Source organism: Rhinopithecus roxellana, chromosome 11 (genome assembly GCF_007565055.1).
Source record: "Rhinopithecus roxellana isolate Shanxi Qingling chromosome 11, ASM756505v1, whole genome shotgun sequence".
NCBI lineage: Eukaryota > Metazoa > Chordata > Mammalia > Primates > Cercopithecidae > Rhinopithecus > Rhinopithecus roxellana.
Window position 1 is genome coordinate 30,180,466 of NC_044559.1, and position 15,624 is coordinate 30,196,089.

General features: G+C 49.7%; 1 protein-coding gene and 1 long non-coding RNA gene across 2 annotated transcripts in view; one reads left to right on the plus strand and one right to left on the minus strand.

Annotated features, from left to right (window-relative positions):
- TACC2 (transforming acidic coiled-coil containing protein 2) overlaps positions 1 to 15,624 on the plus strand; it is a 261,013-nt gene that overhangs the window by 163,904 nt on the left and 81,485 nt on the right.
- LOC104657435 lies at positions 6,558 to 8,416 on the minus strand. Its single transcript, XR_004060041.1, has 2 exons — positions 8,338 to 8,416; positions 6,558 to 6,803 (listed from the first exon to the last, which is right to left on the minus strand). It is a non-coding gene; the product is annotated as an uncharacterized LOC104657435 (long non-coding RNA).

Sequence of the window (15,624 nt, forward strand, 5' to 3'; positions counted from 1 at the left end):
GGATCACTTGAGCCCAGGAGTTCAAGACCAGCTTGGGCAACATAGTGAGACCACATCTCTACAAAAATTACAAAAAATTAGCCAGGCATGGTGGCACATGCCTGTGGTCCCAGCTACTCAGGAGACTAAGGCAGGAGGATCGCTTGAGCCCCGGAGGTCGAGGCTGCAGTGAGCTGAGATTGCGCCATCGCACTCCAGCCTGGGTGACAGAGTGAGACCCTGTCTCGAATAAAATACAGTAAAATAGACTGGTGAAGACAGGAGGAGCATGTGAGGGAGGATCAAGTCTATAAATGGTTACTTTGTTGATGACGTTGTCCTAATGCTGTCCTTTGTGTTCTCTTATGTAACCTTGTTAGCATGGAAACTTGAGTGGTGGGGACCCTTAGTGTAGGATGGGGGCACTAGAAACGCATCCTGGGAACTTTGTAGTTTTTGGATTTTGTTGATTGCCAGGAGAGCTGAGGAGCCCCTGCCGTGCTTGCTGACATAGCTATATGGAAGAATATTGTATTGGTGGGAGGATATTGTTGAAGGCATCAGCCACCATATACATACAGTCACCTGGTGAAGGGCTTATGGGAGAATGCGTGTTCAGAAAGTCACAACAGAAGCTGCTCATCCATGGGATGGTCTTTTTTTTTGCTTTTTTAACCGGTCAGATTTTGTGAATCATGTAACTGGTCATAGCTGTTGCCCTTTTTGCTTTGGCTGTTGGGAAACTTAGAGCCAGACTCGTACCCCACTCCTGCAAGAGCTAACGTCAGTACTTCCAGGCCTGCCTCACTCCCTCTGGCTTTTACCCACCTTTTCTTCCTGTATTTTCTTTGTTCTCTTGAATTGTGAGCCTAAATCCTTTTTGACATTAGGTAGGGTATAGTCTCTCAAAAGCTACCTCACGAGTGTCTCCTACGATTTCCATCTCAAAAGAGTGGAAATATCAAGCCAGCAATGGTGTGTTTAAGAAAAAGAGGGCTGAATTAATTTGGTAAAGAAAGGAAGATTTTGAGAATCTTATTCAGTCTTTTTGAACATGGTATTTGTGTTACTGATTTTTTATTTTTTCATATGTGATGAGAATTCTTAATGCTAACAACTTTTGTATAGCCCTGAGATTTTGGGGACTGGCCTCCCTCCCTCCTTCCTTCCTTCCCTCCTTTCTTCCTTCCTTCCTATAGATATCAAATATTACAAATATATTCTGAATTCTTAATTTAAAAATAAAAGTGAATCTCAACTGGCTGCGAGATTACAGGTGGCTCACACTTGCAATCCCAGCACTTTGGGAGGCCGAGGTGGGCGGATCACTTGAGGCCAGGAGTTCAAGACCAGCCTGGGCAACATGGCGAAACCCCATCTCTACTAAAAAATACAAAAATTAGCCGGGCGTGGTGGCATGCACCTTTGGTCTCAGTTACTCGGGAGGCTGAGGCAGGAGAATTTTTTGAACCCAGAAGGCCGAGGTTGCAGTGAGCTGAGATTGCACCACTGTACTCCAGCCGAAGCAACGGAGCAAGACTCTGTCTCAAAAAAAACCCAAAAAACAAAAGTGAGTCTCATTTCTCTTTACTCTCTTCTTTTCTAGCACATTTGGGTTACCTCCCTGGGTCTAATAGTAAAATTCCCAGTCCTCTGCCTCTGTCATGACTGAATCGACAGAGTTTTTCCCCTGAAGACTTGCCTGGAGAGCTGTCCTTGCTTGTGAAGAACTCTGAAAGGTCCCAGTTGTAAATATGGTGAAGGTAGTAGAAAGAGATGCCATAAATAGATCAGCCCTTTGCAAGGAGAGAACAAGAGAACCTTCTGGAAAAGGTGGGGCTTCACTGAAGCTTGTGCTTAAGCCCAAGAAACCACTCAGACTCCCAAAGGTGAGCATGTGAGATTTCATGCTGGCCTGTAAGAGGTTAACAGAATATCTGTACCGCTGCAAATAAACGAACGCAACCATCTTCTGCCTTTTCTCTATTCATCATAAGACAGAGTTTTGCCAGGACCTTCTCCCCGTCCTCTGAGGTTTCGTGCAGCATGTGTTTATGGGCTCTGGCTGTGTTTGGGGCACCCTGCATGGCTGGAGGGCAGAGACACAAGACACAGACACACCTGAGACTCTAACAAGGCAAGAAAGCACCAAGGCATCAATGTGCAGGCAGCCGAGGAAATGGGAAGAAAAGTCTGGGGGCTGGCAGGGAGCAGACCCCTCCGGGGAGTTGGGAGAGCTGGGATGTGATTTTCTGGAGGAACTGAGAGAGATGGAGAAGTTGAGAAGGGGGCAACTCCTCAGCAGTGAGGCCACGGTGAGGACCTGGCCATGCTCCAATGCCGAATCAAAGCCAGGAGGTCGAATGGGGACTTTTCTTGCAAAGGCAGTGGACAAGCTTTGGAACAAGACTGAGTGATGTGGAAGTGTGTCCCCAAAGCCCAGGAAAGAGCGTCCATCGCGGGACCGTGACACCCGGGTAGAGAAAGCCTGGCACCGCGCCATTCTTGCCTGAGCCCAGGCTCTGTCCCTGCTCACAGGTACCCTGCTCATGTTGATGTGTGGGTGCTGCATTCAGGCCACACAGCTTCCCAGCTCTTTGAATGTTCGGCAAGGCAATGAGCGTGCCTAGCTCAGTGCAGGGCTCAGGCGTTCAGGCACTGCTGGGTGCAGAGTTGTGTGACCTGGGGCTGGATGCGCGGGGCCTCAGGTGGAGTAACAACACTCTCAGAGACAGCCCAGAGCCGGTCTCAAGTTTGGTTCCCTGAAGAGAAGTTGCTGGGGTTTTGTCCAGCCTCCCTCCACTCCCCACCATGGTGTAGTGGGTGGTGGTGAAGACCCAGGGCTTGGAGGAGCCCCGTTCTCCATCTGTGTTTACATTCTTAGCTCCTCCAGATGGGTTTCTCTGTGATTTGACCTACTTTCCTGAGTGTGTGTGCTCAGGCTAATTAGCAGCTCGGGGTCCATTGGTAGTGTTTAGAGAGTCTCACTGCTATGGCAACTGGAGACTCCCTGAGGCCAGAGGCAAAGGTGGAGCCACTCACGTTTGTTTTTCTTGGGGTATCAGAGGGGTCTCAAACTACTCGCAGTTTCTGACCATGGCTTAGTCCCTTGAACCTCTGTGGGACTGAAGAGGCTGCATTACATGGTTTATCTTTTGGCTACAGGGATTTGTCAGGTTTGCTGCTCTTTCTGGTAGGTGTCACTAAGTAATGCGAGAATAAGCTGGTTTCCACTTATAGGCCAGGCACACAATAGGTGCATTAATATATGTTGAACTGCTTTTTAGAAATGATGGATGCATTCCTTGATTTATCCAGGTTTCTAGGGTGTCTTTGGGGACATCAGTAGGAAGGTTTGCAGTGGAGCCTGTCTAAGCAGGCTATGACCTTCAGGGGTCTAGAATATGTGGACTGTGGTCTAAAGGCCCCCAGGGGCTGTTTGAGTTCAGGGTCTCATTAGGGCCATGCTTAGGAGTGGTGGGGTTCCCTGGGTGGCTTCAATAGAACACATTGATTTCTTCCAGTTCTGTAGGCTGGATGTTTGAGATCAGGGTACCAGCATGGTTGGGTTCCTGATGAAGGCTCTCTTCCTAGCTTGCAGATAGCCACCTTCTTGCCTCACACAGCAGAGAAGGAGGGTTGGGAGGGGGGGTCTTGTGTCTCTTTCTCTTTTTATACAGGTATAATCTCATCTTGAGGGTACCCTTATGATGTAATCTAATTCTAATTACCTCCCAAAAGCCTCACCTCCAAATACCATCCCCCTTGGGATTAGGGCCTCAACACATGAATCTGGGAGGGAGGCACAAGCATTCGGTCCATAGCACAGCCCTTTTCCTCTCTGCTCATTCTCCCTCATTTTCTTCAGCTTTACATTTTCTGTAGGCCGAGTTACTAGATCACCAGCTTTGTTTGAAATTGTTTGTCAAGTCAGCATCAAAACGTCTTCAATGAGGGTCTGAGAGACTCTTCCATAAATACTTTACACAAACTAATCACACATGGCTTTTAGTTGCATTGACTGTAATGGTGCCCATATTCTATTTATTTCTCTCCAGGTTTTTTTTGTTTTGTTTTGTTTTGTTTTGTTTTTTGAGACAGGAGCTCGCTCTGTCACCCAGGCTGGAGTGCAGTGGCACGATGATTGCTCACTGAGTGTGTGTGCTCGGGCTAATTACCAGCTCGGGGTCCATTGGTAGCCTCGACTTACTGGGCTCAAGCACATCAGCCTCCTGAGTAGCTGGGACCACAGTTATACACCACCACACCCAGCTAATTTTGTTTATTTTTTGTAGAGACAGAGTCTCACTATGTTGCCCAGGCTGGTCTTGAACTCCTGGGCTCATGCAATCCTCCCACCTCGGCCTCCCCGAGTGCTGGGATTACAGACGTGAGCCACGGTGCCCAGCGCCCCTCCTGGTTCTTGATTGTGTTTTTGACAACAGTGAGATGCTTTTGTCCCGCTAAGTAATATACCCTGTCACTATGTCATAGCTTTTCAGTTATTGGGATTCTACGTAAAAGCACTTCACTTTAATGCTGCCTTAATTTCCTTTATAGTACTATACTTGGGGAAATTTTTTTCTTATAAAGAAGAATCCTGGTTCTGGGCATTCATAGATGGTATTTAATTTACTTTTTCCAATGTCCTTGCAAAATAGATGCTTTTCCTCTTTTGTCAGCCAAGGAAATAAGGTTTAGTATGGTTAAGTTGGCTCAGGCCACACAGCTAACGAAGGAGAAGTCAGGATTTGAACTCCAGTCTCATTTCAAACCCTATCTTGTTATCGCAGCAGAACCTCTACCTATAAGGGTAAGGACATTTAGATGGCTTTGTGCTTTTGGACATCATCTGAAAAATGTTTTTAAAAGTTGGCAGATGAGTTCTAATTGTGGTTTGAAGGGGTGGCCTGCCCCTCCACACTTGTGGGTGTTTCTCGTTAGGTGGAAACGAAAGACTTGAGAAAAGGAATAAAACACAGAGACAAAGTGTAGAGAAAGAAAAGCGGGGCCCAGGGGACCGGTGCTCAGCTTACAGAGGACCCACGCCGGCACCAGCCTCTGAGTTCCCTTAGTATTTATTGAGAATTATCTTAGTCATTAAAAGGATAAGGGAGTGGCTGGACAATAGGATTATTGTAGGGAGGAAATCGGCAGTAAGACATATGAAAAAATCCTTGTAATATGAACAAGCATAAAGGAAAATGCTGTGCCTTGAGATGTATATGCGACATCTCCATAAACCTTTTAGCAGTATTGCTCCAGCAAGTCCCACCTTATTCCTAAAGGCGGTTTCTCCTCACTCAGTAAACAAGGCACACAATGGGTATTACCCGGAGATGTTCCATTGCCCAGGGAGGGGCAGGAGACAAATGTTTTTCTCTTTCTTGAGATTTACGAGAATGGTGATGACGCCGGGCACGGTGGCTCAAGCCTGTAATCCCAGCACTTTGGGAGGCCGAGACGGGTGGATCGCAAGGTCAGGAGATCGAGACCATCCTAGCTAACACTGTGAAACCCCGTCTCTACTAAAAAATACAAAAAACTAGCCGGGCGAGGTGGCGGGCGCCTGTAGTCTCAGCTACCTGGGAGGCTGAGGCAGGAGAATGGCGTGAACCCGGGAGGCGGAGCTTGCAGCGAGCTGAGATCCGGCCACTGCACTCCAGCCCGGGCGACAGAGCGAGACTCCGTCTCAAAAAAAAAAAAAAAAGAGAATGGTGATGACTTCTTTTTAACCACAAGCAGCCTTTAGGCACTTGTTTAACAAAGCACATTCTGCACAGCCCAAAATCCTTTTAACCTTAAATCACCTTCGCACATGTCTCTTGCAAGGACAAAGTTGAAGGTAAGGTCACAGATTAACAGCATCTCAAATACAGAACTAAATGGAGTGTTTTATGTCTACTTCCTTCTATATAGACATGGTAACAAGCTGATCTCTCGTTCTTTTCCCCACAGTGGTTCCTCTTTTTTTCCTCATGTATTTTCTGAGTACCAGGCTTGGCTGAAGGCCAGTCCCTAGGTGCCCAGGGAAAGGGCCACTTTCCTCAGAACAGTACCAGCCCAGGTTAGAGCTTACCAATGTTTCAGCTCCGCGTGGTAAGCTTCTTTGGGCCCTCACCTGCATATGGAGCCCAAGAGGTCTGTTTTCTGACAGCGAAACAACCCCCAGGGTGCTGAGAATGATGACAGGATGAACAGGTTGCAGGATCCTTGCCACCAAGTGACACCCAATGCTGACAATGAGTGACGGCTTCCCCGGGAGGTGCTTTCCAGAGCACGCCTCATCATGCCACCCCTGACAGCTACCTTCCCTGCAAGATTGACATAATCATTAGCTATTTTCATATAAATGCAAAAGTAAACCTTCTCAATGTTTCCTGGAAATTTCATGTTGTTACATCCCACAGAATGATGTTGATCCTCTGGCATTCTGTTTGACACTGATACTGAATAGGAGCAGTGGAAAGTCAGTCCCCGTGAAGCTCTGGAACTACCGTGACCTCGAGTGTCGGTATCAAAAGAGCCCATCCAAATGTCCTTGGCCATGTCGCTAGAAAACAGTGTATTGGAGGCAATTTTAAAATGCTTTGAACATTTTTGATTTTCTTTTGCTTTTGGCCACAGTTGAGATACATTTTAGGCTCACTGCCCTATGGGTGAAGAAAAGCTGGGAAAATGTGGAAGAGTCTTCCACTTACCCATCAGAGGTTCCATTTGAATTCAGTTGTGAGTCTGGGCTGGGAGCGCAGGAAGCGGTTGTGTTGAATGTACAGCATGAGGGGGACGGTGGGGTTCCCAGGTGTGCCCCAAACCTCCTGTACCTATACAGAGATGATGAACTCTTTCTCCAGCAGCCTTCAGTGAGGCGGCTCAGGAGCTCAAGCCTTGAGGGTTTCCCAGCCAGCCACAGGCCAGGGACGGGGATTTGGGGATTTGGCTGCTGGTGGGTGACATGTTGCCAGCCACAGAATGGCGCTGGGCACTGGGAGCTTGGTGACGGGGTGTCACAGACATTCCTACAGGCCCAGCCCCTGTTTAGAATCACAGAGCTGAGCCGATGCGTGTCACGGAAAACTGCCTTTGCCCTGTACACGCATGCTGCATTAGGGGCCTGCCTTGGGCGGCTCAGTTGGCCAGGCATCTGCTTGTTTAGGGTGAGCCTTTGCACAGGGCTTGGCTTTGTGGAGCTCATTTGGTGGCCAAAGATGGTGTTGCAGCCCCAGCCTGCTCGCAGGCCCAGTACCTTTTGCTCCCTAGCTTGCCCCAAGCCCTGCCGACTATGCGGTGCAAAGGTCCCTGGAGGCCAGGCCCGGGCTGGCTGTGAGGGGAGAGCCAGGCCCTGCAGCTCTCCCTGGTACAGACCTCAGCTGCCTCCAGGGCCCAGGGCCTGAAGGAGGCAGAAGCCGGCGGTGGAAAAGGGCGCACGTCTCTCCCAGCGTCGCTCCCGCGGCCCGCTGCAGCCTGTTTACCTGTTCCTCCAACCGTCCCCCGGTCCTGGGCCGGGAGAGACCATTTCCTCTTTCCTGGAGGGATGAGCCAGCAGGGCTGAGCCCCCCACTCTCGGTGGTCAGCCCACCCGACCACCACGCCCCTCCTTTCTGGGGCCCCAGCTCCCGGGCCGCGGCTCGTTTGCATTTCAAAGCTGCACAATGCGGGCGGTCCCGGCGAGGCGGGAGGGGCCGGGGCAGAGGGAGGGTCTTCGCCTCCCCACCCCCAGCCCCGTTTCCGGAGCCCGCGATGGAGCTTTGTGAAGATGCAGGCATTGGGACTGCACGGTGATGATGACATCATCGTGTCACACACAGGAGCCGGCTGCCGGGGGGTTTAAGAGAAGAGCCTTTCGGACCACACCGGCGCTCACGCTCACACCCGCACGCCCCGGGCAGAGCCGCGCACGCCGGCCACACTCGGGCGCGCGCCGGCCACACTCGCGCGCACACATCCGCGGCGCTCGCCCCCCGGGCCCCGGCTCGGGCCGCGAGTCGCAGCTCCCTGCCGCCGCCGCCACGGATGCCCGCAGCTGCTCCCCTCTGCAGTGCAGCAACCCCGGCCGCCGGCCGGCCCGCCCCGGCTCTCGGCTGCAGGAATCGCGCCAGGACGCTGGCCCCACTCGCAGCTAGCTTGCACGCCAGGGCACAGCGAGGATGGGAGGGTCGCAGTCCCTGCAGCCAGCCCCAGCCAGCGACCTGAACCTGGAGGCTTCCGAGGCAATGTAAGTGCTCTGCCCGGGCCGCCCCGAGCCTCCCGGGGAGGAGGAGAGGATGCCCGGGCTTTGTTAGTGTCGCCTTTCCTAATGCCTGTGCAGTCTGGAGCCCAGGCTGGCCTAGGGTTCTCCGCAGCCTTGCAGGGCTTTACCTGGTGACTGCTCTGGGAGGAGCATCTGGTAGCCCCGAGTTACCGCTGTGGGGAGAAATGATTCCCAGGAATTCGGTTTTGGTCGCTCAGCAGTGGGTGCATGGTCGGGGGCTTCTCCTGCCGTCAGCATCTTTCCTCTGCACCCCCGGCACAGTGGTATTTCCTGCAAGGGAACAGCCAGGCATCAGCGACTGCCTCCTCCTAGGAAGAACCCGTGAGCGTGGCAGCTCCGAGCCCGGGGAGACAGCCCAGTTTCCGGGCAGCTACGCGTGTGGCTGGGCAGATAGCGTGGTGTGCTCTGGTGGACGTTCCGTCCAGTTAGCCTAAGCATCATCCACATACTCACTCTGGTGAACACTCGAGGACAAGGCCGCTTGCTATTATTAGTAAAGGGCCGAACCGTCCTGTCATTGGTGGAGGCGGTGCTTGGCTGTGCATCGATCCAGGAATCCGATCTTTTCTCTCAACCACAGAGCTAACGTGCTCAGAAGTGGCCTTTATCCTGGCTGAGTGTTTATTAGAATTCACGTTTCTGTTATGGTCGTCTCCATTACCTACCCAGGCATGTTTGGAGGATGGGGCTTATTGAATGGGTCTGCCTGCTGGGTCGCATTTCAGCAACTCAGGCTTGTATCCAAAGTGGACCTCCCAGCCTCACCTGCCCGCCCCCCGCCTCCCCCGACCTTTTCCAGAGAGAAGACTATTTCAGAGAAGAGTATTTTCTGGGGACTTGGGGTGGGGTAGTAAAGTGATGGGTTCTTAAGAGTCATGGATATGTAGATGAAAAGATGCTGGGGATTGGTCTGTGTGTTGTAGGAGGGATGGGGCCCCGAGGTGGGGGACTTCCTCAGTGGTCCCCCGACCCCTGGACTTCAGTGAGGAGCTGGCTCGGCGTGGTGATGTAATGCTAGGCTGAGCCTTGTGGTTTTCTGGGCTCCAGCTATTTAGCAGGGAATCATTCTTCGGAGCAGGTGTGCACCCATCATTTGTCTTCACCCCTGTAGCTTGAGAAAGCATCGTCTTACAGTGGAGGTACATCGTGTTTGAGAATTTTCTTTTTAAGTGTCAGGATCCTTGTGCTGTGCCTGCCTTGTTTCTCATGCACGTGTAGTATTGCTAGGTGCATGGAAATACAACTCGAGTCTAGGCAGAAAAGAACCATTTTAACCTATTTTTTGCAAGTCTCTATAGTGGAATTGAGTTAATCAGTGACAGGCACTGGCTAGCTCTCCCAGCTTAGACCTCTCCCAGCTCAGACCTATCTAGTAAAGAGCTTAGGAAACAGAAAGGACAAGGTGACTGTACGTTTGGGAAAATGTGCTCCTCAGTCATTGGAAATTCAGCTCGCCAGTCCCTAACATCCCCGCCCTCTTTCTCAGCTGAGTTCATAAATGATCAGTATTCTGTCAGGTAAGGGCTGAGTTTAGAGAGCTTCTGTTAGGTAACTGTGCCTTTTTGGATAAGGTCCCTTAAGGTTCTGCCCACTGGAATAGTGGTGTTTAAATAAAATTTCAGGCTGAATGACCACATTGTGATGGAAGCTGCTTATCAAATATTTTCACAGTTGAGTTGGTCCATATGCACCCGCCTGAGGCTTCTCTCCCTAGAACTGCTGCCTCTGAAATGTCTCTAAATATAGATCTTTAAGATAGTATATTCACTCATTCACAAAATCCCACCCTCCATCCCATAACATTTTTGTTCTAAAAAAATGGAGAGAGAGGAAGTGTTTGGGGCCAGTGCCATTGCTAGCATCTGTCCTCTTCAAAACCCGTCTCTGCTCTCTGAATAACTGGGGCTTATTTTTCTACTACAGATGTGCTCTTTTCCAGTCTAGAGGTTTTAAAAATATATATTCAGAGAGTGCCTCTTTTCTGCCCAGACGCAGGTCTTTCTTGGTAGTATGTATTTCCGTGCAGTTAAAAATGCATGCATGTGAATAATACACAAGATAGCAACAGAGTGTGGGGTCCATGGCAGGAAAGAGGTTGCGTTGTAAGATGATGCCGTCAGGGCTGCGGGGATGGTGACAAACACAGGGTGAGCACCTGCCGCGGGATCCAGCTCCTGACAACCGGAATCTAGGGTGAATGTTTCCCTTTTTCTCGGCTGGTTCCCTGTGAAAGACTGGCTTAAGGAGGGCCATGGCGAGTGAAATCAAATCAAAAGATAGAGGATTTGGAAGTGACTGAAGGAATTTTTTTTTTTTTTTTTTTTTTTTTTTTTTTAGCTTTAAGATTTCCTTCCTTCCAATTGCAGGTTTGGGGTGCCTTTGGGCAGCTTTTGTAGCTCCAGCTGACAGCTTCATTCTGTGCAGGAGTGCATTGATGTAGGGAGGAAGCGAGTTTTCTATCTCTCCTTTTGAGAACTCAAGCATCAAGATTGGAGCAGCAGAAGTCCCATGGGACTGGGGATTGAAGCCTGAGGATGAAGGTGCAAGTGGTGACCAGTTCCTTGCTACTCCCAGGGTGGGCCACACACGACAGCATCCGCTTCCCGAAGAGGCTTGCTAGAAATGCAGAGCCTCAAACCTCACCCCAGACCAGCTGAATCAGAATCTCCATTTCATCCAGGGACTTGTAAAGATGCCCAGGTGATTTGTAGGCATCTCAAAATTTGAGAAGCCATGAGCTGGTTCAGTCTTCCCTCCATCCTGTCCATGAGAAACAGCTGGCCACTTCTCTGACTGCTCCTTTCTATCTGGCAAAGAAGTTCTTGTAGCAATAGTGGCCATTTGTTTCTAAATAGAACATGGGTAGCAAGGGGAGGGAGAATTCTCCCACAGAAAACACTGATTTCTCAGTATGGATGGTAGGAGACACAGGAATGGACAGGAAGTACTTTGAGTAAATGTGGTCTGCAGCTATCGATCAGACCTGCTGTTCATCCTTTGCGTCTGTGGCAGCCCCTTGTGGCTTCTGCTAAGTGAGGCAGCATTAGGTACTTTGTCCTTTGTGTAGTTGGAGACACTTGTTTCAGGGGTTCCCTCAGCTTCCACCAAATCCCCACATCCTGGCCACTGAAAACCACCCAGGGGGCCACTATCATCAGAGAGCAAAAGTGGTGGTTCTGTTGGCAAAGTCGGCCTGTCCCGACTGTTACCCTACTCTCAAAGTGAGCACGTCCCTCGTCTCTGAAAAACAAATCACAAATACGGAAACCCATACCTCTGTAGACCCATGGATCGAAGTAGAGGGGCCAGGTTGGATGGGAGAGAAGCGATGGAGGAGGAAGCAACAGGCTCTGTGATGGACGCGATCAGGGAGGGAAGAGAAGAGACAGTGGCAAGTACAAAGTGGAAGTTTCATACCCTGGTAACTAAGAGAAAGAAGTGGCATTGGCCAAGATAGACAAGAACACTGGATTGGGAGCTACTTTGGGGAAGTTGATGAGTTGGCTGAGATTTCAGAAGTGGGTGGGATCAGATGTAGCTGGAGAGAGGCCAGGCAAAAGAAGGATCTCGGGTACCACCGCAGTAGGTGGAGAGGTTGGAGCTCTCCACGCATCTGTGGTTAGAAGTGGGGTTCTGGTCCCTTAACCTCATGTGGTTCCTGACCTTTTCTTTGGGAGCTGTAGAGGAAATCCGATGACTCCGATCCTGCCCCTCCTGCCTCGCAGGGTTTTTCAGAGGTGAGATGCCACATCTGTCAAGACTCGGAGAAAGACATAAGTGCCAGAAAGCTGCTAAAGTGGAAATGCCCTGTGCCTGAAATTGCCGGCCTGTCCGTCACTCAGAAGGCCAGGAACAGCCGCTGGGGCTCCAAGCAGGAATCTTTCTTCAGCTCTCATTAGATCTTTTTCTTTTTTTTCTTCTTTTTTTTTTTTGAGACAGTGTCTCACTCTGTTGCCCAGGCTCATATGTAACAGTGTGATCGCAGCTCACTGCAGCCTCGACCTCTGGACTCAAGGGATTTTCCCACCTCATCCTCTCAAGTAGCTGGGACTATAGGCACACATCACCATGCCCAGCTAATTTTTTTTTTTTTAAATAATTTTTTTGTAGAGACAGGGCCTTGCTATGTGGCCCAGGCTGGTCTCGAACTCCTGGGCTCAAGTGAGCCATCCGCTTCAGCCTCCCAAAGTGTTGGGATCACAGGCATGAGCCAGCGCACCCAGCCATAGATCTTTTTCAAGGCTTTGTTTCTTGAGACAGCCCTTGGCTAAATCCTTTAGCTTAGATGACAGCATTCCTAATGTGGGTTGCAGTCAGTTTCTGAGTTCCTGGAGGGAAATTTTACTTTGAATATTACTGTTGGACACAATAGAGTTTTTTCTCCCCTAAAATAGAATAAGCTGCAAAATTATCTGTAGAGTGGGAGGGGGAGATTGAGTCCCAAAGGAAGCTCGGGTGCATTTTTCCCTGCCATTATTCCTGGATATCACCAGTGTGGCCCTGTGCCCATGTTCGTAAGGATCCTGGGCCTTCACTATCTTCTCTGTGGTACTTGCCTGGAGGCTTTCTCTTAGGTGGCCTGAAGGCAAATATATTCCGAGGTCCTCCAGGTAGCTACCAGTCATCCAAGGGGCCATGCTGGGGCCCTGGGACAGGGTGCCCTGTCGAGGATAGGGTGAACAGCTAGGACTTGGATACTGATTGAGTGTGGCACTGCAGGTGAACATCAGATCAAGGTCAGTGGATTCTGGGTCACTCTTCTCCACCGACCCTCCCATTCCCATCCCTGTGTTTCTTTCTACTGTCTACAGCCTGTTTCTGTGGCTAGATTTTTGGTTGCCTAGGAAACAACTTTATTCTGAAACATGATTGGCTGTTCTTGCCAAATGGATTTACCCAAGCTAGGGCAGTGTTCTGGGGTAAGCAAGCGATGCTGAACAATTCTGTTTCTTCCCTTTAAGATTAATGGTGAGGACTTAGGCATTGTAAGCGATTGTTCTGTGAAAACCAATTGTTCATGGACCGATGCTTTTGTTTCAGGTTGGACAGGGGTTTAGGGGAGACTGGTTGGCTACAAAGAACTGACTGAGTCAGAACTGCTCACACATATCTATCCTGTGTTGGAAGCAGTAGCTCAGATGGCATTTCTGTTTATATTTACAAATTCACTTTAGCAGTTGTGTCTGGAGTGCAGGTGTGTGCTATTTAAACGCCATTGCCAAATATGGAAACAGAGCTGATGCTGCAGTGTTGAAACCAGGAGTGAAAAGCCCGCTGAGCAGGCTCAGATTCAGCAGAAACTCTTGTGTACCATGTCTGTGCGCTAGGTTTTTTTCATTATAGAAATAACTATATCCCTTAATCCTTCAAGGTGGGTGATTTTTATAGATAAGGAAACTGAGTCCTCTGGATGGTTCAAATTAAGGGGTCAGCAAAGTTTCCATAAAAGACCTCATAGTACATATTTTAGGCTTTCTGGGCCATTCAGTCTTTGTGCAACATCTCTGCTGTTACAGTTCAAAAGCAGCCAGAGACAACATGTAAATCCATGTTCTGTGAAAACATGTTCTATGAAGTTTTAGTTCTAAAAACAGGCTGCAGGTTGTAGTTTGCTGATTCCTGGTTATACGGATGGTTGGTACAGGGCTCAGACTTATGTCCCCTTTGGCCTGGCAGTCTTTGTTTTATGTTCTTTCTCTCTCTCTAAGACATCTCATTTATGCTGATGGACTTATATAATATGTGCTGATAATGCCGCAATTTATATCCTTCCCTTTCATCTGAGCACTGTAATTTTCCTTTTTTTTTTTGAGACAGGGTCTCACTCTGTCACCCAGACTGGAGTACAGTGGCACAATCACGGCTCACTGCATCCTTTACCTCCCAGGCTCAAGTGATGCTCCTGCCTCAGCCTGCCAAGTAGCTGGGAATACAGGTGCACGCCACCATGCCTGGCTAATTTTTAAATTTTTTGTAGAGACAGGGCCTCCCTATATTGCCCAAGGCTGGTCTTGAACTCCTGGGCTCAAGGGATCCTCCTGCCTTGGCCTCCCAAAGTGCTAGGATTACAGGCATGAGCCACTGTGCCCAGCCTTAATTCAATTGTTTACTTCATATCTCCTCTTGGATTTCTCCTGGATAGCGCAGGCTCAACATGTCCAACGTAGAACTCTGATGACCATCTTCCTCTCAAAAACAAAAACAAATGTACATTTTAAACAAACCCAGCCCCACCCCCCCTTCCTCATCTCAACACCTGGCATCTCGTTCACCCAGGTGCTCAAACCAGAAACCTGATGATCAAGTCTTTTTTTTTTTTTTTTTTTTTTTTTTGAGCCAGAGTCTCACTCTGTCCCCTAGGCTGGAGTGAAGTGGCATGATTTCGGCCACACTACAGCCTCCGTCTCCCAGGTTCAAGCAATTCTCCTGCCTCGGCCTCCCAAGTAGCTGGAAATACAGGCGCACGCCACTGTGCCCAGCTAAGTTTTGTATTTTTAGTAGAGACAGGGTTTTAATTCTGTATTTTTAGTAGAGATGGGGGTTTCACCATGTTGGCCAGGCTGGTCTTGAACTCCTGACCTCAAATGATCTGCCCTCCTCAGCCTCCCAAAGTGCTGGGATCACAAGCGTGAGCCACTGTGCCTGACTGTGGTAATTAAGTCTTATCTTCCTTTTTCCCTCACCTCTCTTTTTTCTAGAACAGTCCACGTCCTTGGACTTCCATGGTTAAAACCTGTATCTGCTTCCCATTGCTTTTAGTCTAAAATCCAAACCCCTTGCTAGCACCTCCAGGCCCTGCCACCTGGCTCCCGCCCCTCCTCCCCTCACCTGATTTTCACCAGGACTCTGGTCGCCTGTCAGTTCTTTGAACACACAACGTTGTCTGGCCTCAGAGACTTAGCACGCTCCATCCACTCCCCTCAGCGGGCATCTTCTGCTCTGTCCCTTTGCTGGTCTCTTTTTTTCCTGCCTTTATCTCCTTCCACCCAAGGAAGTTGCTGGCTGGGTAGACCAGGAGTCTGGTGCAAGCGCTGCAGGGCTTGTGAGGAGGCTGGCATGTGGCTGTGAGCAATAGATTACCTTTGTTCCTGCATTTTTAGCCTTTACAAAGGAAAGCAGTGGGTCTTTTACAAAGGAAGGTGGGTCTTTAGTACAGTACACCCCGTGGGTGTGCAATAAATCCAGTGGGGGTGGTGGGCCTCCCTGCAGGTTTTGTACCTGTCTGCCTCCTTATTCAGAAGGTCTTGTTTCCTCTAAGTTTCTGCTTTTGCCTTTTCCTCTGCTTTCTCCTTAAATGGAAGTGAATGGATGCAGCTCTTCTTGCCTAGAACAGAAGCCTTGGGCTCTGGGCAGGGCAGTGGGGGGCCGAGGTAGAGGGGCGGAGGCAGGGTGGG